Source organism: Canis lupus, chromosome 11 (assembly GCF_048164855.1).
Source record: "Canis lupus baileyi chromosome 11, mCanLup2.hap1, whole genome shotgun sequence".
In the NCBI taxonomy this organism is placed as follows: Eukaryota; Metazoa; Chordata; class Mammalia; order Carnivora; family Canidae; genus Canis; species Canis lupus.
The window spans coordinates 27,545,876-27,571,238 of NC_132848.1; the positions used below are offsets into that span (position 1 = coordinate 27,545,876).

The 25,363-nt window shown below is 40.5% G+C and overlaps 1 protein-coding gene across 22 annotated transcripts in view; it reads right to left on the bottom strand.

Moving 5' to 3' along the window:
• TNRC6B (trinucleotide repeat containing adaptor 6B) overlaps positions 1-25,363 on the bottom strand; it is a 243,984-nt gene that overhangs the window by 61,799 nt on the left and 156,822 nt on the right. Inside the window, exon 2 of one of the 22 annotated variants that reach the window (XM_072843864.1) lies at positions 1,473-1,710. The exons of 20 other annotated variants lie outside the window; for them this stretch is intronic. The gene's annotated coding sequence lies outside the window, so the exon portion shown is untranslated. Of the gene's footprint in view, positions 1-1,472; positions 1,711-25,363 lie in introns of those variants that run through there. One more of the 22 variants, XM_072843866.1, reaches the window with a different exon arrangement.

Here is a 25,363-nt window from a genome sequence, read left to right on the forward strand (position 1 = left end):
TTCCTGGATTCCATGGATTTATAGAACACTCAGTACCTGGTCTTAAAAACACATGTAGAAAACATATAAAACATACAGCATTAATACATCAAAGAAAAAATTAAGGAGTGAATTTTCTGATAGGCAATATTCCTCACAAACAATATAAGATATATTAAATCGATTATGATACACAGATATTTATCACAAATTAGGTATTTTCCCATGATATCTCCAGTGTGGTTAACAGAAAACTCTATGTTCTATATTCCTTATTTTTCTTCTACATTATTAATACTCTATGTTTTACATGTTTTCTACTTGTGTTTTTAAGGTAGGTCCCAAGCGTCCTATAAATCCATGTATTATTCCTCACTGAGTGAGTTCACAGTTGCATCTTCCTGCAGGTTTTGCTCCTCTCAATTATAGCAAAAATGATACACAATACTGAACATTCTACTTGAAGAAATGTGCTGAATCTTAAGAAATTAAGATAATGTAATGATGCCTCACATCTGAAAAGTAACCTGAGAATGTAAGATTTATTCTAATACATTGTATAACATATTATATAATACATATTCAAATAAAATGTAGGTAGAAAGCTGCCAACTTTCTTTTTTTTTTCCCCCTAAAGATTTTATTTATCTGAGAGAAAGAAAGAAAAAAAAAAAGCACAAGCTGCGGAACTGGACAGAGGGAGAGGGAGAAGGAGACACCCCACTGAGCAGGGTGCCAAACCCAGGGCTCAATCCCAGGACCTTGGGATCATGACATAAGCCAAAGGCAGACGCTTCACTGACTGAGCCACTCAGGTGCCCTGAAAGCTGCCAACTTTCACTCTCTATGTATCAAATGGGAAACATGTATTGCAAAACTACTGCTGTTGCTCAAAGTTCAAGATGGGCAACCCAGATGCCACACTAACTGAATTTAAGATTAAGAGCTAGCAGATTTAGAGACCTAGTTCTCAGTTTCCCAAAATACTGGACAAATACTTGTGATTTTAGGTGATTCAACACATTACACTCATGGCTTCACAAATACCATCTAGAAAAATGCTAAGGTAAAAGTCAGACAAATTAAAGAAAAACGTAAATGTTTGCCAACATGGCAAAAATCAAAAAGAGAGTTTCTAAAGAGCTCAAATCTGGGTAGTGGTAACTACTCAACTTATACAAAGAACTGAGGAACAACACTGAGTCTGGCTCTCACGCCTAGGTAATAAATGCTTCATTTATAGAAAACAAGAACTATACAAAAAAATAGGTATTTTACATACATGTCAAACTTTCTGCGGTTCTATCCATACTCATGAAAATTGGCCTTTCTTCTTTTGTGCCTCTAGCATAAATACACAAAAGCCTACTGTGCACAATTCACACCCCAAAGGTAACTTCAATGAAAACTTTACAAATATGATCAAGAAAGAGATTTTATTGTAATTCCCTGATGTTGAATGCTGGATTTCTTTCGAGTCAGATTATGTATACCTCGGTCTCAGTGTGAAGCTCTTGGTGAAAATCCACTTGTAGCAGTGCACTACTTTAAGAACATGGCTTTATGAAAATTGGCAAGATGGATGTTGACCATCTAAGGTAGGCTGGCCAGAGATCCTGTTGCATTTGGCTCCCAGAGCCTCTTGCTTCCTCTGGCTTCAAGTGGAAGAAGATGGGATTCCTCATGACCCAGTTACTGTAACATGGTTCCTGTATTTTAAAGTCCAATGGACTACAGAAAAAGAGAAACCAGTCTGAAAATCTGTTTAAATATTCAATGCCTTAAAAAGCAGTGAGTTGCAATTTCTTTCTGTATCCATTCTAAAAAGTTTATTTTAAAAACGCAATGTAAAAAAAAAAAAAAGCAAAGTTAGACTTTAATGAAACACATTCTTAAAAACAACTAACCTTTTCAAGTATTTTTTCCTATAAACAGGTAATTCAGGGAAAGGGACTGAAATTCATGTTCACTACAAGTGGATTTATTTCCAAAATAAATATTTTTCAAAGCTTTCCAGGAGACAGGCTGTGCTTTCACCCTGATCTTTTACTGCTTATATTGGTAGAATTGAGTTTTCTCTTTAGATTTCACTTCCTTAGGAAGAATTTATTTTCCCAAACCAAACTTGATTTAAAAGCCTGCTATTTACTTAATAATGAATGAAAAAGTAGAGTTCACCTTCCTTTTTAATTTAGCTGTGCTCTGTCTCGGCTGCACATTAGCAACACTGGGGGGCTTTAAAATATTCCCATGCTGAGCCCAGAGCCCAAGAGGGCGAAGAGGGCATCCATACAGGGAAGGTGATGTTACATACAGGGTGAGTGATCCATCAATAAATATGTTAATGATGATGACAACCAGGTTTCTCACTGTTGAAAAAGTAGTTACCAAAATGGAAAGGGAAAAAGCTCAAAAGACCAACTGTGGAGTTGGATCAGAATTAGTTATTGGCATCAACTTATGGTCTTAATATATACAGACAGGCTTAACAATAAACATAGATGTAATTTTTGTGAGGCCCTATGTGTGTATATTCCTTCGTGTATGCAAATACATGTGCACATGCGCGCACAAACACACACACACTCTCACTCACTCACTCACCTAGTTCTGTTACTGAGAGGGCTTGGGAATAAGAAACGCCCAAAAGCAATGAACACACCTAGTACCCAGAATGTGGCTTCTAAATACCATTCTTAAAAAGAACTAGGTTCTTTTTTAAAAGAGCTCATTTGGAGCTAAGGCAAATAAAGTACAAAATAAAGTGGAATGATTGTTGCCAAAAAACAAGGAAATATTCAACAAATGATGGATGGGGTGTGTCAAATGATTGCAGGGACCAATTTGAAGGGTTCCGACAAGCTATACCTGGGGCAGTATGCGCATAAAAATAGTGATGGTAAGAAATAAGCCATTGTATAAAATAGGAAAACAGGAGTCCATCTAGATAGAAATAAGTAAATGAATGTTAAAAGTAAAAGAAATGGAATATTCACATAGCTTTAAAGTACCTCCCCATAAAAATACTTATTAGAAAGGAGAAGAGAATAATTACATGAAGGAGAAGCCTGGCAGAGGCTTTACCTTAATTAAGTAAAACACACAAACATCATTCTAATGGGATAAACTGAAATTGTGAGTTACTTGATTAGATAGATGCTCTGAGAATACAGAATCTCTTCTATGATATTCCTTTCAAATATGTATAACCTGAATATTATCATGAGGAAATATCGGAGAACCTCAAACTGAGAGGCATTTTACCAAATAATGGGTCTGCAATCTTCAGAAGTTTCAGGATCACTGAACCTCGAGGAAACAGAAGGAGACTATCAAGACATAATAACTAAATGCAAAGTGTGATTCTTTTGCTGTAAAGGCCATTACCCGGCTAAGCCTCAAAGCTGAGTAGGGGCTGAAGATTCAATTGAAGCAATGTATCAATGTTTTTATTTTGATTGTTGCATTGTGTTTATATGGGAGAATGTTCTTGGTTTTTAGAAATACACTAAAGTCTAGGGGAAAGGGAAGCAGGTAAGTGATTCAGGCAATGTGTTGCTGTTTTCATCATACTTGCAACTTTTCTGTAAGTTCAAGATTGTTGCAAAATAAAACAAAATTAAAAAAAATCAAAACCATTATTGGGCTAGCTCCTCAAATCAACTACAGAGGAATCTGTGGGGAGAGAATCACTGCTCTAAATGCTTGTGTATAAGCCTATACTTTAAAAGGTATTTATACCTCAAAAATCAAATCTTCCATCCAGCAAATACAAGTGCCAGGTGACTAGATGGGTCCCACTTAACCATCAACTGCTTCTAAGTCTGAAAGCAGAAAAAATAATTCACAGTCTCCCCCATCTCAAACCACACAGATACAAGTACAAACATTATAATCCAGAATAAATCTAGAATAGTAAAAAGCCAAAACTACTTTTAAGAATGTCTAAGGTGAAGAAAATACAACAGTGTTTCCTTTAAAAAATAATAATAATAATCATGAATTGAAAGGAGACGTAACTTTTTTTTTTTTGAAAGGCAGTTACTTGAATAAAGAGAAAAATATTCAATATTCACCTGAGCTGAGGCAGAGCAGGACTCCTGCCCTGCTCACAAGTTCAGAACACTGAAGAGCAATTGTGCTAACATTCGTAAAAACCGCCACATCACACATTCAAAGGCTCCAAGTGTCTAAGACCACATAGGCCAAGTTAAGAGCTGTGCCATCTGGACACCTCCCTAGAGCTCACATTCACGGTCATTCCCAGTACAGTTCTAACTTCCATACTTTTCTCATCCATTCTATATATCTGACAAAAAAAAATCTTCCTCCTTTTTGCAGTCCCATCACACCTTACCCTACTGTTAAGTCCTGGCTCAATACTCATCTACTTCAATGCCAATTCCTAGGAAATATGCCTTCCTCTAGACATCCCACCACCATGGCCATGGTGGTCGTTTGGCCCCCGGGGAATCTGCTGCTATCAGTCACTGGCAGTATCAGACCCACAGAAGGACTTCTCCACAACACAGTGGCTTTGAACAGAGCTCTGGGAAACAGATTGGTTTGGGGCTCATCTATGTTTCACCTCTCCTCTACCAGGATGCCCAGGAACAGATCCATTCCTTTAGCAGACATTGACGAGTGCCTAACACAAGCTGTCACTTTTCTAAGCACTTGGGGATACAGCAGAAAGAAAACCAAGACCCAGCTCTCAGGGGGCTTATATTCCAGTGGGGGAGAAAGCAACAAGATATGTAACCCAACTATATGTATAAAATATACACTTCAAGTGGCAGCAAGTGCCCTGGAGAGAACAAGGTGGGGTAAGCTGATGGAGACGGCAGACAGGGAAGACAGTGTCTCACATATGATGGTTAGAAAAGGCCTCTCTGACACAGTGGCCTAAGAATTCCACTGAAGCAAGGGATGACGTGAGTATCTGGGACACAGCATTATAAGATGGTGTAACTGAGGAACAGCAAGGAGACTAGAGCAGAGGGAGGAAGTGGTGGGTGAGGTCAGGGAGATAGTAGGGCTCTTCTTAGAATGACTGCATTTTTCAGATTAACTGGGACCTATCTTCTCACAACTGAATAATGACCACCACTTCCAAAATCTCTTATTCTCACCTTCAATCAGAGTCTACCTCTCTTCTCAGGTGTCAACATTCTGAGAGCTGCGGCTTCTGGTCTGAGGTGTCTGACGTGCCTCCCTCAAAGCACCCATCCCACTGTAGAAAAGTGAGCTGAATACATTTGCATTTGCTACCTATGACTTCTCTGAATGCAGGTGAGTTGACCTTACTCTTCTTACGCACCCAGCAAAATACCAGGGACACATCAGGCCCTCCATGCAAATGTCACCAAAATACATGACTACAGAGTGAAAGATGCTTTCCAATCCCTCCAAGGAACATGTGTTCTAAAGAAAAACCTCCCTTCAAGGAACATGTTCTAAAGAAAAGCCTCCAAACAACTAAATTCAATCATTTACCAACACTGAGTTGCTATTACGTGCCAGGCACTGGGGTACAACAGTGGATGAGACACAGGCTCTGCCCTCAGGAAGCTGACTTTCCATATCGGAGACACAAACACACACAATGCCAGGGATTCATTATAGATGTCGGGGAGAACATAAACCTGGGAAAGGGGCTAGAGAAGACCAAGAGAGAAAGGAAGATTGGACTACTTTATGCAATGTTCACAGAAGGTCTCTGTGAGGCAGTCAGAGACCTAAAGGAAGAAAACTATCTGGAGGGGACTGACTGGCCAGGCAGAGTAAGCAGAGGGGCCCTGAGATGGGATTGTGAAAAGTCTGAGTTTGGGGCTTTATTCATTCTGGAGAGTGGGGGCAAATCCCCCTCCTTCCCCTCCTCCACTCTCCCTCAAAGCAAACAGCCCCCCCCACACACACACAACCCCATTAGAATCTTCTGGGCTTATAGGGAATAGCCTTCAAACACACCAAAAGAGGCACCTATTCCTTAAAAGCTTCCCTTCTACCCTATTCATTCCTTCATTCCTTCTCTTTCTCTTTCTTTCTTTCAGTGCCTACTTGATGCCACACACTGTGTTAGAGGCTGAGGATTCAGCAGCAAACAAAATCAGTGCTGCTTGCCTTCCTAGGCCTTTTAAACTCTTTCAAATAGCTGTAAATCCCTTCCCTCACAACCCAGACAACATTGTGAGGGCAGATACCTGTGTTCCTCATATTCTGCTTTCCATGTTTACCAGCACTTTGGGGGTACTCTGAAGAAAACTTACAGCTTCTTTGGTGTTCTGAAAGTACCAGAACCTTGGGCATGTGAATTCATGGCCTCTGATAATCCAGGTTACAGACTAACTTCTTTCCACCAACTAAAATCTCCTACCTTATCATCTTTTTCCCACAACTAGAATCATGACCAATGGTTCCTGAATTCATATGCCCAAGCCCATCATGCTTCAGACACCAAGTAGAGGCAGAGCTGACAATTTCATACTTAAAAGCAGTAACCACCAATATGCTGACAGGAGTAAAAATAATTTAAGAACCTCAATTCAGATAAACAGCCAGGGCTCATCTTGACAGGAAAATGTCTCTAGAAATAAAGAGCATCTTCTTTTTCTTTACAGTCTGGTCAACTGCCCATCAAATAGCACCAACATCTATTCCTGGGGTGCCTGGGTGGTTCAGTCAGTTAAGGGTCCAACTCTTGGTTTTAGCTCAGGTCATAATGTCAGGGTTGTGGGATTGAGCCCCAGGTTTGGGGTCTACACCAGGCACAGAGTCTGCTTGGGACTCTCTCTCCCTCTCTCTTGCTGCCCCTCCCCTCCTGCATGCACGCATGCGCACGTTCTCTCCCTAAAAAAGATAAATAAATCTAAAACAAAACAAAACCCCCAAAACCTATACCTGATGTTCTGTGGTCAGTAGTGTGGTAGCAGTTCATAACCAACTCAACACAACTGAGGCAGACAGATGTGAACAGATACAACAGATCCACCCAACATGTGAAACATGCCAGAAGCAAACCAAGACTATAAAAAAAAAAACAAACCTCTTAATACATCAACAACTTGGATGAGTCTCCAGGGAATTATGCTAAGTGACAAAAGCCAACCCCAAAGGTTACATACTGTAATATAATCTAATATTTCTGGAATTACAGTGGTTGTCAGGGGCTGCGAGGGAGGTGAGGCAGAGTAACATGGCTGTGGTTACATCAGTGATCCCTGTGATAATGGAACTGTTCTGTATCTCCACAATGGTGGTGAGTACATGAACCTACATGCGGTAAAATTACAGACAACTAAACACAATATACACAAATCAGTACAAGTGAAACTGGGGCATCTCACTGAGATCAGTGAGTCCTATCAATGTTAGTATCTTGGTTGTGATACTGTAGTACTGATCTGCAAAACACTACTGATCAGGGGAAATTGAATAGAGGGCATGTGAAATCTCTGTTATTTCTTACAACTGCATGTGAGCCTATAATTATTTCAATTAAAATTTTCATTTAAAAAAGCTTCAACACGGACTCGTCTGTTTAAAATTTTTTGCAAGGATTTCTATTTTAAACCATTTTTAAATAGTTCTTTCTGAAAGTCATGTAAGAGTCAAAAGGAATTTTAGAAATTGTTTACTCCTGACATTCCCAGAAATGCATTCCCAAAAATATTCTAGAATCTACAATTCACCCTAATATGTTCAAATTATTATAGTTTTATCAATCAAGGTTCCTTGTCTAAAGTACATTAGATACATGATAAATATGGTAACACAGGGGTATTTAAAATCTTCTTCTACCATGTAATTCATCATACAATTCTCTTAGAATTTTAGTTTAGTTACTGATTGACTCTGTGGTAGATATATGCAACAGCTCAGACAACACCAATTCCAAGCTCCCTCAGGCCTATTTCCCTCAGAACTAGAGACTGCGATGTGTTTTATGTCCTGCCGATAAGGTGCGCCTGTGTGAGACTTTAGAAGGAAACCAATAGGGGCACTTGGGTGGCTCAGTGGTTGAGCATCTGCCTTTGGCTCAGGTTGTGATCCTGGGGTCCTGGGATCCAGTCTTGTCATCGGGCTCCCCACTGGGAGCCTGCTTCTCCCTCTGCCTGTGTCTCTGCCTCTGTGTATCTCTCATGAACAAATAAATAAATCTTTAAAAAAAGAAGAAGAAGGAAACCAATAGGGTAGAAGGCACAGATCTTCTCCAGAAACAGGACCCACACCTGTCTTAACAGTTTCCTGAATGTGCAGGAAGAGGAAGATGCCCCCACGGGGTCCTCCCCAGTTCCGACATGTGGTTCCCAAGGATCAGTGAGATAGTGTCACCACGGAAAATAAAGCCCCTGGCACCTGTGACAGTGAATTCTGCACATTAAGAGCTCTAACAAAGATTTATATGGAGCTTTTCCAAAGCACATCTAATATATGTGGCTTGTACATTCATTTCCTTAAAAGACAAGTGGTTATCTTGGCAATTTATAAAACACTAAGAAAATAACTAGACCTCAAACTGTTGAGAACTATAACCAATTAAAGATTAGTGATGCCACATGTGTATCTGGGATGAAAAAAATTAAAAGTGCCATGAAAAGAGTCAAGCAAAGTGCTCAAAGTATCCACTTAGAGTGTTTTAATTAAAAATGCACACAGAAAGAAAGCATAGTGGAATATATCCATTCAGGCCGAGGAAATTACCTACTAGGGTACTCCACAAATATCTGTATTGGATCTGTTCTTAACATTTTTTTTCATTTGCTAGTTCTGACTGAGAGAATTTAATGAGATGCTAATGTAATTTGCACATGATATTAAATGAGTAGACAAAACCAAACAGCACTGAGGCATAAAAATCATTCTAAAACTGAGGGGCTCATGGGAAAAAAATGGTAAAATGGTAACATAAACCTGGAAAAATTAAGGTAAACGCATTTTTCATTTAGAGGGATATAGAGATGTCTCCTGCCTTCAGATGCATCGGGTGACACAGGATTGGCAATTCTTCTGTATCTCAGCAACAAAATCCAACACAGCTCCTTCTATATATGGGTTATCTCCTATATGAAGTTATATAAAGCAATGCTTCTCCAACTTTAATGGGAATCCTGTTAAAATGCAGGTTTTTATTTAGTAGTTGTGGGTTGTAAACTACAGTTCTGCATTTCCAACAAGCTGCTGGTCCCTGGACTTGACTTTGAATAGCACAGGTATAATGCATGTGGTTGTTTCTTTCCAAGAAAATATGGAATTGTAATCATTTCTCCAAGAATAAATACTAACCTCATTACTATCAAACCTATGCCTTGTTATTCCCATCTGTGTTTCAGTGCCAAATTACAGCATAATCTTTACAAAGTTACATTAAAATGCAATTAAACAACTCATAGAATACCAAATATGTATGAAACTCCACTGAAATGACATTAGGAATCGCTAGGGTCAAAACTGTACATGCAAAAAAAAAATTGGATGAGAGCAAATCTAAGCATCAATAATTGAAGAGTATCATCAAGGGCATGCAGGTTTCAGAGATGCCAAACATGTAAAAGAATGTGAGTTTCAGAATCAATGAAATACACCAGTAAGATTTTTGCACACCTAGGCTTTGACTCTAAGCTTCTCACAAATTTCTCACTTTCTGTATTTTGAGACACCTACATGGAACAGACTTATTTAGAATTACTCAAACTAAAAATAACATATTTAAAAGGGTTTGTTTTCACTTTTGGAAGTTCCATGTGGCAAAAGTTGTAACCAATGAGCTTATGGAACATCTACTTTGAAACCACTCTTCTTACACCTTATATATACTCTTGCTAGGCAGCCCAGCAATTTGGAACAAAGGAAACTCTTGACTGTCCTTTTTTTTCCTTAAGATTTTATTTATTTATTTATTTATTTATTTATTTATTTATTTACTTACTTATTTATTTATTTATTTACTTACTTACTTACTTAAAGATTTTATTTATTTATTCATGAGAGACACAGAAAGAGAAAGAGACATAGGCAGAGGGAGAAGCAGGCTCCATGCAGGGAGCCAGACGTGGGACTCGATTCTGGATCTCCAGGATCTCGCCCTGGGCTGAAGGCGGCGCCAAACCGTTGAGCGACCAGGCTGTCCAAGATTTTATTTATTTACTAAAGAGAGAGAGCATGTACCCAAGTGGGGGTGAGGGTGGGGGGAGGAGCAGAAGGAAGAGGAAGAGAGACAAGCAGACTCCTCACTGAGCACAGAACCCCACACAGGGCTTGATCTCAGGACCCTGAGATCATGACCTGAGCTGAAATCAGATGCTTAACCCATTGAGCCACCCAGGTGTTCCCTCCTAACCTTCAGTTCGATCTCAGTCCAACTGTGCAAGAAGTGCTTTGCATTGCCTTGGAAATGGTCTCCTTGTAGCTTTCTGCCCACTGATCCTAAGCCTTCCTTCCCAAACTGCACAGAGCAAGTCTTCTAGGCATTGTAGTCTCTCATAATGCATCCCCCTAAGGCATTCTCAGTTCCTTCCAACACTGTGTGGTCTGGCTTTCTATACCCTCACACTGGGGTCATTATCCCCTAAAACATATTCCAGTTGTCTACACTCATCCTGTCATTGGGCAAGGCAGCACGACAGCAGGCCTTGCCACCTCCTCATCCCAGAAAATATATCACTGCCAGCACTGTCAAAGAGCCTGTGTGCCTTCTCAGATATCACATCTTACTGAATTACAACCATCTAACACCCCTATTTTTCCCAGTATTGCTAAGTCACTTCTCTACAACTGAGTGTGGCATCTTATGTGTACCTCTATTAATGCCCCCTGTGCCAGATTGTTGGCCTAGCATTGCTGGCCCCTGGTCTTCCCTGCACTGTAGGAAAGGGTCTGGAACTACATTTCTCAGAAGCCCATTCTCCATGTGTTCTAGGTTAGATGGGCTGAAGTGAGGCACACTCATGTGAGATTTGGAAGACAGAACTCAATATGCTCTGAAAACCGTTGCAAGCAGACACATAGGTAAGCAGACAGGACTTTCCATCTTTACAGCAGCTTCCAGATGAGTTAAAGCCATACTGAAGCAGCAGGCAGCTGAGAACACGGCACTTTAATTTCATCAACAATAACAGCAGTTCCTCCTGAATTTTTCCTCCCAGTCAAATGGTTGTGAAAGTCTTTAACTCCCTATATTAAAGTCTTTCCTTCTTGGAAAATACAGTGGATTCTACCAAAACAATCCTATTTACAGTAACACCAAAACTTACGAAATACTTAGGGATAAATCTGACAAAAGTGTGTAATCCCCACATATTGAAAACTATACAATGTTGATGAGAGAAAAATTTAAAAGCCTAAATAAATAGAGGTATACCATATTCATGGATTAGAAGACTCAATACTTTTAAGATATTGATTTTCCCAAAATTAATTTATGGATTTGACACAATCCCTATCAAAAGCCCAGCAAGGGGATTCCTGGGTGGCGCAGCGGTTTGGTGCCTGCCTTTGGCCCAAGGGCGTGATCCTGGAGACCCGGGATCAAATCCCACGTCGGTGCATGGAGCCTGCTTCTCCCTCTGCCTATGTCTCTGCCTCTTTCTCTCTCTCTCTGTGTGACTATCATAAATTAAAAAAAAAAAAAAAAAAAAGCCCAGCAAGTGTTTTGTTGTTTTTTATAGAAATTACAAGCTCCTCTTAAAATTTCCTAAGGATCCAGAATACTCAACAACTTTTAAAAAAAGCAAAGCTGGAGGATTTAAACAACCTGACACCCAGACTTGTTATAAAAAGAGTAATTGGGATGCCTGGCTGGCTCTGTTGGTGGAGCATGCGACTCTTGATCTTGGGGTTATAAGTTTGAGCCCCATGCTGGGTGTAAAGATTACTTAAAAATAGAATCTTAAAAAAAAAAAAAAAAAGAGTAATCAAGACACTGGTGTATTGGCATCAATATAGACAAAAAGTTCACCGGAACAGGACAGATTCCAAAAATAAAATGGGCAGATATGAACAATTTAAAAAAAAATAAGTGCAAAAGCAATTTGGTGGAGAGAGGAGAGACTTTCTAACCAACCATGGTGGAACAACTGAACATAGGTAAACAAACAAATCAAATTCAACCCATACCTTGTACTACATATAAAAATTAACTCAAAATGAATAATAGACCTAAATATAGAACCTTAAACTACAAGAAAATGTAGGATAGAAAACTTTTGCGACCTTGGGTTAGGCAAATTATTTCTTAGGTACAACATCAAAAGCAAAATCCACAAAAGAAAAAAATTGATAAATCTGACTCAAAATTAAGAACTTCCTTCTCTTCGGAAGATGCTGTTAGGAAAATGAAAAGTGCTGAGACTGGGAGAAATTATTTGCAAACCACCCACCTAACAAAGAACTGATGTCCACATATATTCCACATATATGAAAAACTCTCACAACTCAATAAGAAACAACCCAATTGGGATCCCTGGGTGGAGCAACAGTTTGGCGCCTGCCTTTGGCCCAGGGCACGATCCTGGAGACCCGAGATCGAATCCCACGTCGGGTTCCCGGTGCATGGAGCCTGCTTCTCCCTCTGCCTTTGTCTCTGCCTCTCTCTCATTCTCTCTCTCTGTGACTATCATAAATAAATTTAAAAAAAAAGAAAAAAAAAGAAACAACCCAATTTTTAAAAAAGGCAATAGAGTTGAAGAGATACTTTACCAAAGAAAATATACAGATGGCAAATAAGCACATGAGAAGATGCTCAACATCATCAGTCATTAGAAAAAAACCAAAACAACCCAACAAACTAAAACCATGGTGAGATGCTACTACATGCATACCTATTAGAACATCCAAAATTAAAAAGATTGATCTTATCAAGTTTTGGCAACTGGAACTCTCGCATGGTGAGAATGTAAAATGGCACGATCACTTTGGAAAACAGTTTGGCAGTTTTCTACAATGTTAAACATACACGAATATCTCAGACAATCAACACCTAGAGAAAAGAAAGCATACATCTAACACAGATTTTGTAAATGAATATTTTGTAATAGTTGAAAACCATAAACTACTCAACTGTGCATCAGTAGGCGAATGGATAAACAAACTATGATAGAGAATACCATGAAAAGACTACTCAGCAGTAAAAAGAATGAACTACTGATACCACAACATGGATAAACCTCAAAATTCCTATCAGTGAAAGAAACCAAACGAGAAGTACTGTATGTTCCATTTGTAGAAAATGCTTAAAAAACAAAACAAAACAAAACCCTGCAAACTAATCTATAGTGACAGAGAGCAGATCAGTGGTTACTTAGATGTTGGGGAATGGCAGAAAAGGCTAGGAAGGAGTACTGACAAATGGGCATAAAGAGACCTTAGGGAATAAAATTCATTATCTTTTGTATACATAGTTCAAAATTTAATGTATACTGAACACTTCGAATATGAGTTTATTATATGTCAATTATACCTCAATAAGAGGTTACAATAAAAATTAAAAAGAGGGGCACCTGGTGGCACAGTTCGTTGAGTGTCCAACTCTTCATTTCGGCTCAGGTCATGATCTTGGGGTCCTGGGATCCAGCCCTGCACTGGGCTCCTTATTGAACTCCTCGCTTAGTAGGAAGTCTGCTAGAGATTCTCTCTCTCCCCCTCTTTCTCTGCTCCTCCCCTAGTACTCTCAAGTAAATAAATAAAATCTTTAAAAAAAATTTTTTTTTAAAGAGAAAAGAAAAGAAAGGGAAGAAAAAGATCTTTCCTGCATGGAATACCTTGAGTGGCCTGTTTTCCTGACAGAGCCCTGCCTGATACACTAGCATAAGTAAGATCTCTTTATTGGTTGAAATTTCACCCAGGTTATGAACACTATTCCCTAAAACAGTAAATCTTTTTTTTTTTAATTTTTATTTATTTATTTATGATAGTCACACACACACAGAGAGAGAGAGAGAGGCAGAGACATAGGCAGAGGGAGAAGCAGGCTCCATGCACCGGGAGCCCGACGTGGGATTCGATCCCGGGTCTCCAGGATCGCGCCCTGGGCCAAAGGCAGGCACTAAACCGCTGCGCCACCCAGGGATCCCTTTATTTTTTTTTAAGATTTTATTTATTTATTCATGAGACACACAGAGAGAGAGAGAGAGAGAGAGAGGCAGAGACACAGGCAGAGGGAGAAGCAGGCTCCATGCAGGGAGCCCGACATGGGACTCGATTCCGGGTCTCCAGGGTCACGCCCTGGGCTGAAGGAGGTGCTAAACCGCTGAGCCACCCGGGCTGCCCACCCCCACCCCTTTTTTTTTTTTTAAAGATTTTGTAAATCTTTAAATTGGGAGCTTATGCATGGATAACATTCCTAAGATGGGTATAAAGTTTCATATTTAAATGCAATGAAACCCCTGTGAAAGAAGTCTTAATAAGTCAACATCTGAATTTTCAGACCTGTACCTTTACATTTCATTTAACATTCTGGATCACTATAAACTACCAGCATCTTCACTGTATCTTCTCCTGAAGTTCCATTCAATTGGTAACACCTGATGGTCTGTTCATGTTCTAAGTATGAGTCAAATCTGCTAATTTTTTCAGCCGTTCTTGTGGTTTTGTTTGCCTTAAACTTAGCTTCTTCAAGCTCAAAGGACCCCTTAGGTTTTAATGTACTAATTTGGTGAATAAATCCTTATTAGCAACATTTGACTCCTGAAAGTACTTTCCCATACACTCCAATTAGTACACCAGGCTCCTAAAGACAGCCTGAAATTAGCAGTTGCTAATTTCCCAATAGGCGAAGGGGCAACACCACATACTCTAACATTTATATCCTGGAACCACTAAAAACCATGTTTAAACCTTAAGGGCCAGACAAACCCACAAAAGCCAGACAGGCACTCTACCCTTGGCATTCAACAACAAAGAAAGCAAAAAAGAAATGGAAAGGCTAAGCCAGAGCTTTGCAAAGAACTATTCACTACAGAATAGTGATGATATAGAGCTCCTCAACAGAAAAGAAATTTCTCAATCAGAATCCACAGCCGTGAGGCACATGTTTTTAAAAGAACTGATGACTTATTTTTTTAAAAAGATTTTTATTTATTTATTCATGAGAGACAGACAGAGAGAGAGAGAGAAGCAGAGACACAGGCAGAAGGAGAAGCAGGCTCCATGCAGGGAGCCTGACATGGGACTTGATCCCGGGACTCCAGGATCACGCCCTGGGCTAAAGGCAGGCGCCAAACCGCTGAGCCACCCAGAGATCCTCAGAACTGACGACTTAGTATGATAGGGGTTGCGTTCACAAACATTTAGGTGCTTTTGTTTTTATGTATTTTTTCCCCGTTCTCTGCTTGCCTCCATGCATGGTCTAACACAATTATTATATTAAAAGAATAAATAATAACTGACCTTTGAAATCACTAAGATTATTAGCAATTCAACCAAAATTATAGTAAGTTGACACTCCATTAAAAGGCAGTTTTAGGGGATCCCTGGGTGGCTTAGCGGTTTTGCACCTGCCTTTGGCCCAGGGCGCGATCCTGAGGTCCTGGGATCAAGTCCCACGTCAGGCTCCTGGCATGGAGCCTGCTTCTTCCTCTGCCTGTGTCTCTGCCTCTCTCTATGTCTATCAAATAAATCTTTAAAAAATTAAAAAAAAACAAAAGGCAGTTTTAAAGGAATTAAAGTGTGACATATGACTAAGAGTATGTGGTATCCAGTAGCATCAAGGACTCAACAGCTAGGACATCAAAATGCATGATGTGCTCTAAAGATGTCCATTCACATTTGGACCTCCTCTTTGAAGATGTTGATGTGAAGGTCTGAGGCTCAGATCCCTGTGTCCTCATTCCAAACGGAGATAGTACAGCAGGTTCTGGAAAGTTCCACCAAAACAGGAGAAGGGAGTTGCATAGTGTGTGCCCTCAACCGGGAGCCATTATCCTCAGGCTTTGGAGCCTTCTTTCTCACTGACCAAGCTACTTTCTCTCTCACAGCTATACACTGTACTTAAAAGAAATGTGGCTAAATGAAAATCTTTAAAGACATTCCTAAATTTAAGCAATAAAAAGAGAATCCAGACGATAAGACATTTGTTTGGCTCTCCTCTGACCAAAGGACTGATGTATATATGGCATTCACAAGGTCTGAGGGGCGTTAAGGGTGTCGTCATAATGTAGGCCCTATGAGGAAAATGTACACATTTCTAATTCTCTGCCTTCAGTAAAAAACAAGCATTTTATGTCAGGAATTAAATGGGAGAGATGCAGACTTTCCTCAGAGATTACACAGTATCTACTCCAAACAGTGAGGGAGACAGGCAGCGCACAAGCTTCCTGATTATGCCACATTACTACCATTTTATTAAGTTTGTGCCTGTTACTCTAATTCTGGAAATCCTCTGAGAAACGGTGCTATTTGTGACACTTATCTTGGTATTGAAAAAATTAGCAGAGAAGGAAATCAACTCTGAATTCAGGATTCCACAGGTGACAGTTGTACCCTACTTCTCAATGCTCTTAATTTGTGCTCTATTTTCAGAATAGTAAAAAGGGAAAGTCATGTTCTTGGGTGCCAGTAGTTGTCATTTAAATTTAGCAAGCTGAAAGATAATAACTGAATTACCTTGAGGAAAATGTATATTTCTGAAAGATAAGTATGTTTAATGTTAATAAGTAACTACAGAGTAAAGCTAACTCATGAACTTACATGACCCAATTTTTCAACTAAAATTACACAACAGTGCAAAAATGATTCAAAATTTAATATATGACTTATATACAGCATTTTGATAACAACTAAGTCAACACTGGCCTGTGTTTAACTCTTCAGGATCAAATATAGGATGCCTAATTCCATTCAAGATGATATGCAAGTATCTGTATACAGTTTTGTATCGAATTTCTACTTAAGTAACCTGAGGGAAATTTTTAGAGAATGATCTATCTACCATTGCCATCTTCAATAGATAATCTCAGTAACAGCTATGTGTAAATATCATGTTTTTCTGAGAGAATACTTAAATTTCTCTTATGGTATCAAGAACTTTCTTCCCCTTGTAGTTAAATTAAAGACTACACTTTATATAATTTGAGTTTAGAGTTTCTGAACTAATGCATGCAGTATTTCTTATTCTTCTGTGTTTTAAGACTTTCAGTTTCCAATAACTTCTTCCAAGTTCTTTTGATTCTACCTCCCACAATTCCCTAACAAATATGGTAAATTGGGATCCCTGGGTGGCGCAGCGGTTTAGCGCCTGCCTTTGGCCCAGGGCGCGATCCTGGAGACCCAGGATCGAATCCCACGTCGGGCTCCCGGTGCATGGAGCCTGCTTCTCCCTCTGCCTGTGTCTCTGCCTCTCTCTCTCTGTGTGTGACCATCATAAATAAATAAATAAATAATAAAAAAATAAATAAATAAATAAAAAAAACAAATATGGTAAATTACAACAAGCAAAACCTACCAAGGTTGTCTAGTTAAAACAAACAAACAAACAAACACAGATTTAGAAGTCTGGTAATTTTTTTTTTTAAGATTTTATTTATTTATTCATGAGAGACAGAGAGAGAGAGAGAGAGAGAGAGGGGCAGGCAGAAGGAGAAGCAGGCTCCATTCAAGGAGCCTGATGTGGGACTCGATCCCAGGTCTCCAGGATCACATCCTGGACTGAAGGTGGCGCTAAACCGCTGAGCCACTGGGGCTGCCCGGAAGTCTGGTACTTTTAAGATCAATTCTATGTGTCTTGGGTTTCAGACACTAATGGGGGAAACTTGGGCAAATTATTTGGCCTTTAAGTCAGTTTTCTTATCTATAAAATGGGGGTATGCTACCTATCTGGAAGAGCTAATTAGAGAACATGGATGGAAAGCACCTAACAATACCTGCCTATGGGCTGCTGTTACTGTTGCTTCTACACTGGTGCCCTCTTCTTTCTCCTGCACATCAAGCAGCTATGGTACATAAAGCACCAGAGAAGGGCTATGGGTAATACAAAGAGGTATGAGACACAAATCATTTCTGAGAAGATGCTCAGGAGCCAACATGACTCTCTCTAAAAAATTAGATCTGTATCTCAGACGTTAAATGAAAATAAAGTCCAGATAGAGAAAAGATTTAAATGTAAAGGAAGTAGGAAGGTAGGAAGGAAGGAAGGAAGGAAGGAAGGAAGGAAGGAAGGAAGGAAGGAAGGAAGGAAATAACTAAAGCACTTGAAGAAACTGTGGCTAATTTTTCTTTTCATAATTAGACTGAACAAAGACTTTCTTTTTTTTAATTTTATTTTTAAGTAATCTGCATACCCAATGCGGGGCTCAAAGTCACAACTTAAGAATCACACGCTCGGGGATCCCTGGGTGGCGCAGCGGTTTGGCGCCTGCCTTTGGCTCAGGGCGCGATCCTGGAGACCCGGGATCGAATCCCACATCGGGCTCCCGGTGCATGGAGCCTACTTCTTCCTCTGCCTATGTCTCTGCCTCTCTCTCTCTCTCTCTCTGTGTGACTATCATAAATAAATAAAAAAATATTTAAAAAAAAAAAAAAAAAAAGAATCACATGCTCTACCAACTGAGCCAGCCAAGTGCCCCTAAAGACTAACTAGGATACATACTCAAAATCCACAAACAATTTCTATATTTATATAAAATGTAGATTTTAAGAGCAGATTGCTGTATCTGTGTAAGATACAGATATATATATATATAAAAGCTTTGAAACGACTATTATGATAAATCTACCAGAAACAAATCAGTATTTGTTGAGCAAAAGAGATTAGCAACTTATATCACAAAAAACTAGGTTCCATAATATATAAAGAGCTCCTACAAATCAATTTGGAAAAGACCAACAATACAATAGAAAAGCGGCTGAAGAATAAGAACAGTTCACAGAGGAAAAGATAAGTTCTAAATATATGAAAAGATCTATAGCATTCCCTACAAGTGAATAGCATATTAAAACTACACTGAGGGATCCCTGGGTGGCTCAGTGGTTTGGCACCTGCCTTTGGCCCAGGGCGCGATCCTAGAGTCCTGGGATCGAATCCCACGTCAGGCTTCTGGAATGGAGCCTGCTTCTCCCTCTGCCTGTGTCTCTGCCTCTCTCTCTATGTCTATCATGAATAAATAAATAAAATCTTTAAAAAAAATAAAATAAAACTACACTGATACACCATTTTTCACTTACCAAACTGTTAAAGCCAAAATCTGGAAAAAATATGGTGCTGTCAGAGGGGTCAGGGAAAAAGACATTCACATATATTGCTAGTGAGAATATAAGCTGGTACAATTGTATAGAGAACCATTTGACAGTAACCTATCAAGATTAAAGTGTACATAGTTTTTGATCCAGCGATCTTACTTCTAGGAACAGATCACAGGAAAATAATTACATGAGGGAATTTATGTACATAAAGGATATGTGTTGTAACATGTTTATAATGGCAAAAGATTGGACACAGTCCACCAATTAGGAGATTGGTTAAATAAATTACAGCTTATCCACACAAGCTTATATAATTGCATACATAAAAGGAAATTTTTTATGTACTAATGAAAATAGATCTTCAAGATATACTGTTAAATTTAAAAAGCAAGATGCAAAGATTTGTACGTTATGCTACCGTATGTGTAAGAAAAAGAGGGGCTTATATGTAGTTCTTTATCTCTACTAGAGACTCCCTGGAAAGAAACATATAAAATGAATAATACTGCTCTGTCTGAGATGGAAAAGCTGGGTGGTTATAGGATAATCATATACTCTTTTTGATCAGATAAATTCAATTTAAAAAAAATGATACTACAGAAAGATGTTACCAACAGGGTAGATGGTAAAGGATATACAAGATTATTTCTTTTTTTTTTTAAGCTTTTATTTATTTATTCATGAGAGACACAGAGAGAGGCAGAGACACAGGGAGAGGGAGAAGCAGGCTCCACACAGGGACCCTGGTGCAGGACTTGATCCCAGGACTCTAGGACCACGGCCCGGGCCAAAGGCAGGCGCTAAACTGCTGAGCCACCTGGGCATCCCAAGATTATTTCTTATAACCTTTTTTCTTTTTTAAAAAAGTTTTTATTTAATTCCAGTTAGTTCAGTTTACTATTAATTTCACCTGTACAACACAGTGACTCAACACTTCCGTATATCACCAGATACTCACTGGGACAAGTGCCCTCCTTTAATCCCCAACACCTATTTTACCCACCCCTCCCTTCCCTCCCCCTTCAGGTGACCATCAGTTCATTCTCTATAGTTCAAAATCTGTTTTCTGGTTTGCCTTTTTCCTTTTTTTTTTTTTTAAGGTTTATTTATTTATTTCAGAGAGAGAGAGCAAGAGAAGGGGGGGGGGGCAGAGGGAGAGAAATCCTAAAGAAGACTCTCTGCTAAGTGCAGAGCCCTACAAAAGGCTCCATCCCAGGACCCTGAGATCATGCCCTGAGCTGAAACAAGTAGGATGGCTCAACTGACTGAGCCACCCAAACACCTCCTTTTCCTTTTTTTTTTTTTAGCATGTTATTTTTACAACTGCATAAAACCCAATAAACAAGGCACCTGGCTGGCTTGGCTGGTGGAGTATGTGTCTCTTAATCTCAGGGTTGTGAGTTTGAGCCCCACATTAGGTACAGAGATTACTTAAAAATAAAATCTTAAAAAAAATCCAATAATCTATTTTACTTGAATAAACAATATGAAATGGATCTGGGAGTCAAATACATAGTCAACGCAATGATGCTATCCTGAGTTTAGAAGATCACACTGTTAGGGGTCGCCACAGGAGCTCTGATTCTTTTGTGAGAACCCTCTTCTCCCAGACAAGCCTCATTCCTCTCCGCTTCCCTGGCTCAAGTGCTCCCACACATGGAATGCAAATCCCCTCTCTTTCTTTTGGTTCTAATCAAGGCTTTCAAATAGCCAAGGAATTTCCCCTGGGTCGGCTCCCCATTCCCTGTAAACCTCTTTCTTATTGCTGACACCTCTGCATTCTGTGTGGTGGCAGACAGGGAAGTGTACCGCCCACCACACATGGGCATGCAGGCTGCCCAGATCAAGCATAGAGTAGAACAAAATCCTCAGCAACAAGCTGCAAATGGACAACTAAGAGGTTTCAGGGACTCCCTAATTTTACCTCTACGAGGGGGCTATGAGGGCATGAACACAGAATATAAGAGGGGGTCAGGGGAAACTCCAAAGAGTAGCAGTTTTTTTCCTCCACTTCTCCTGGGGCTGAGAGTGCCTGGATTATGAGGTATGAGTCATCCCACTTCCTGGCTACACCTTAAAATGGGAAAAGAGATGGACAGGGCAGGATACCTTAACTTTAGGACACTAGTCATTGAAATCCTCCCTAAATCACCCCTTATATGGACTCCACATATGCCAAACAACCTAGAGTGAGGACAGTTTTGGGCAGAATGTCCAGTGGGAACCTTAGAGAAAGGGGCAGCGGGAAAGTAGACAGGAGTCAATAAACAGGGTAAGAAGTTAGCCAAAATCTTCACTTAAGTGTACTATCTGCAAGAGAAAACTAGCAACTAAAACAAGTTTGTATTTATCGATTTTCTGAGCACGCAAATGGAATAGGAACATGCCTCCTGAAACATTGTCTGGACACTGGAGACTTGACGTGGAATAGAGGTAAAAACTACTGTCAAATAGTTCACACACCTAAGAGAAGGAAACTACATGCTATAGTGTGTCACAGGAAGACCTAGAAATCTTCTGGAACACAGGACAGAAGTGTCAACAGACCTGGGAGTGGTGGTGCATGAGGCAAGAAGGGCAGGAAAAGGGACACCTTAGAGGGATTCCACCATCATCGGGAAACCTAAAGCTTCCCAGAAACAGCCAGACCTTTGTGCTAAAAGCATATTAGGTGGGGCTTTTGAGTTAAAATTTACAGTTCGCTTTCCCCTACATGCCTGCCTTAGCTTTACCTTTTTCATTCATTTTATTTGACATGCTCTGGGCCTTTACCAAATTAGACCAACGAGTCCAGTCTTGAAAAGCTAACAACTGCTCTCCAAACACACCAATTTCCCTTTTCCTAAAACAAAGCCTTTAAAAGGGAAGAGAAAGTGAAGAAAGAGAGCGTGTTCACAATGCCTGCCAATCCTTTTGGCCAACTTGAGGTTTCCGCAATTAAGCTTTGCACTGTTGTATGTGCATCTTTTGTTTAAAAAAAAAAAAAAAGATGAAAGGAAAAGGGACATGAAACAGTGAACACCACAACCAAGCCTTAAAGGTGCTAACCAAAAGGTAAAAAATATTTCCAGGAAGATAAAATGATTTAAGCAAACACTTGAACAAGAAGTTGTATGCACACATACTCACAAAACTATTCACTGCCTCCAGCAGGGTAGATTCGAAGCGTCTCTTCCTCCCTCTTCTAAGTCACTCTAAAGCTGACAGAATGACAAAGGCTCCCCAGTAGGTGGGAGGGGATGAAGGGGAGGGGGTGCAAACCTCCACCCCTCCCTCGAAGGTAGAGAAATCACAGCTGAACACATACCCACTGGCATACTCTAAATCTTAGCTCCTGCTCATACTCAGGATTTTGGCTTTGGTTCCAGGATCCCTGTGGTCTGTCAATGGCTATCAAGATTTTGGGCATCCTTCAACAAGGATTGCCTACTATACATTCCATCACCCACAAGTAACCAGTAGAGAGAGGCAGAGATCAGGAGGTCACAGCATTCAGGCTCAGGCATGCTGGATGCCCTATGGTGGCAGCTTCTCAATGATGTCCGTTGTAAGCTGTATCACAATTTGTTGCTAAACAAGTACCTAAGTTAACAGTTGATTTTTTAAAAACAAAGGGTCTCTCTCTGTAATATAGCCCCCCCTGTATTCACATTGTGTCCCCCCTAGCATATGCCTGGTTCTGGGCACTCAGCATACAGGAGAAAAAGACAGAAATGGAGCTTATACTCCAGTGAGGGAAACAACAGTACACCAGCAGATGGACAAGTAAGAGGATTTTAGCAATTATCAACACCGTGAAGAAAATTAAGTAGACAGAGTAATGGGACAGGGCAGAGAATGGGTTCTTTTGGAAAACGAGAAGGCAGGCTTCTGAAGAAGGGACATCTGGGGCCTGAATGGTGAAAAAAAGCCATGGAGGGTGTGGAGTGTGGGGGGAGCGAGCCAGGGACAGGGAAGAACCAGCTCAAAAGGCAAGGTGAGAAGGTCTATGTGGCTACTCCTGACACCAATGTACTCAGCCCCAGTCTGCAGGGTGAAGGGCGGGTAGAAGAGGGTCTCCTGGGGGCAGGGGAGTGCCCCAAAGCACCTCCAGCCTTCTGTCCACATTCCCAGGCCTGGTCCTCTACTTAGGTTAACCCCCCAGCCCCCAGAAATGCTGTTCTTGCTCCTTCACGGGCCCTCCCCTCGCCCTTCCCATTAGATTCAATGGAAGGACTCCTGAAGGCCCAGAGCACTTAGTCATCTTTCTGAGCAAATACTGACTTTTCTACTAAGCGCCAGGCATTATCCTCACCCTGGGGATATGGAGGGGATCTAGACACAGGCTCTACTTTCAATGGCTTCTGCCTAGTCTTCCAGGGAGAGGAAGTGGTAAACACATACTTTCTACACAGTGGGGTAATTGTAACAAAGTTCATTTGACTTTTAATCAGATTTTTGCCTCTGACAGCAACTTTAACTCTTCTGTGGGTATAGATGATGTCACCTGCCCAGATCAGCCTGAAAACTCAAGAGCTAGGCAAACCTGTTTCCCGGAAGTCTTAGGAGGTTGAGTGTTGCTCTTTAAAAGTGTCCCAGTTTGGACAATGAACTTGCCCTACCCATCAGGATCAAGCCTCCACTCCTGAGCCTGGTTCCTAAAGCCTGCTGTTCACGTGGCTTGAACTTACATCCCTGTCTCCTCTACAACACCCCCTTGTACAAACCCTCACTTCTAGTTACCACAACCCACTGCCACCTCTGACACAGCATGCCTTCCCTCCGGCCCCCCTGTGCCAGCCATGCTTGATCCAGGAATGGCATTCAAAGAATGCTTGTTAAAACAAAGAAATAAAGTGGATGTCCATCCACCTGCACCTGTAGCTAACTTGTCTCTGGCCTGCAAAGACTTTGCTGGCAGCACCTCCCCTCCTGCTCTGCATTCTACTCTTCACTATCACTTAGTAATCAATAAGGTACTATGTAATAGGATTTTTAAAAAGATTTATTTATTTGAGAGAGAGAAAAACAGGGAGAATGCACGAGTGAGGGGAGAGAATCTTCAAGCAGATTCCCCGATAAGCATGGAGCCCGACGCAGGGCTTCATCTCAGGACTCAGATTGTGATCTGAGCCAAAATCAAGAGCTGGACACTTAACTCACTGAGCCACCCTGAGCCACCCAGGAACCCAGCTGTGGTCTGCTTTCTTATAGCAACAATGATTTGGATGTGTTAAGTTCCAGAGGACTGGCTTAGAAAAAAACGATGTAGTCACACTGTGCATTCTTTCCTGACACTGCCTTGTGCACAGTAGGTTCACAGCCCTCACTGGCACTGACATATGAGGCAGGGTGTCTAGGGCTCTGGGGAGGCCACTCACCTGGCTCTGGGTCATACCTCTGAGAGGGAACTGGGCTAGGTGATGTCAAGTTCCCTTCGGCCCTAACATTTTATGGTGAATTTAGAGCACTGGCAAAATCTAATTTCAATAAAAGAATAATTTGGAAAGTACTATGTGGCACAAGTATCAAGAAAAAGGCGCTACTTTTTATTGTTAACTACAAAAAGGTAGATGCCAATAATGCAGTTACAGAAGACAAGAAGCAGTCAAGAAAATGCTTCCACAGTCCAAAGGAATTTTCACAGTATATGCTAATGGGCTCCCAGAACGGACGTGTGTGGGGTATACCTCGCTAAGGGAAGATTCACCCGTGCAAATGTGAGCTTGGGACGACCTGGCAGAAAGGCAGGCAAAGGCACTGTAGTGAATTAGGAGAAAGTTTTAGAATGTTCATGTTGTGGTAAAATCTCCAATTTGAGACTAATGGCAACTCAAAGAAAGAAAGTGGGATAATTTCATGTTTGTCTTTTAAGGAAGGGGTGGCCATACAGAAACCGCAATAGGAATTAGGCTTCAAAGGGGTTTTCACATCCTCTTCTTCCAAATATTACAGAACGGAGCAATCTAACATATCATAACTTCCAGCTTAATAAGTGAATCTTGAGGTGCCTCAGTGGTTCAGTTGGTTGAGCGTCCAACTCTTGATTTCAGCTCAGGTCATGATCTCAAGACTCTCTCCCCCTCTTCCTCTGCCCTTCCCTCTCCACCCCACTCTCTCTCAAATAAATAAAATCTTAAAAAAAAAAAGACCCCCTCTTTCCCTCTCCCCCCACTGCTCACACATGCTTTCTCTCCCCCAAAAAAAAAAAAAAGGTAAATCTTTTCTCATA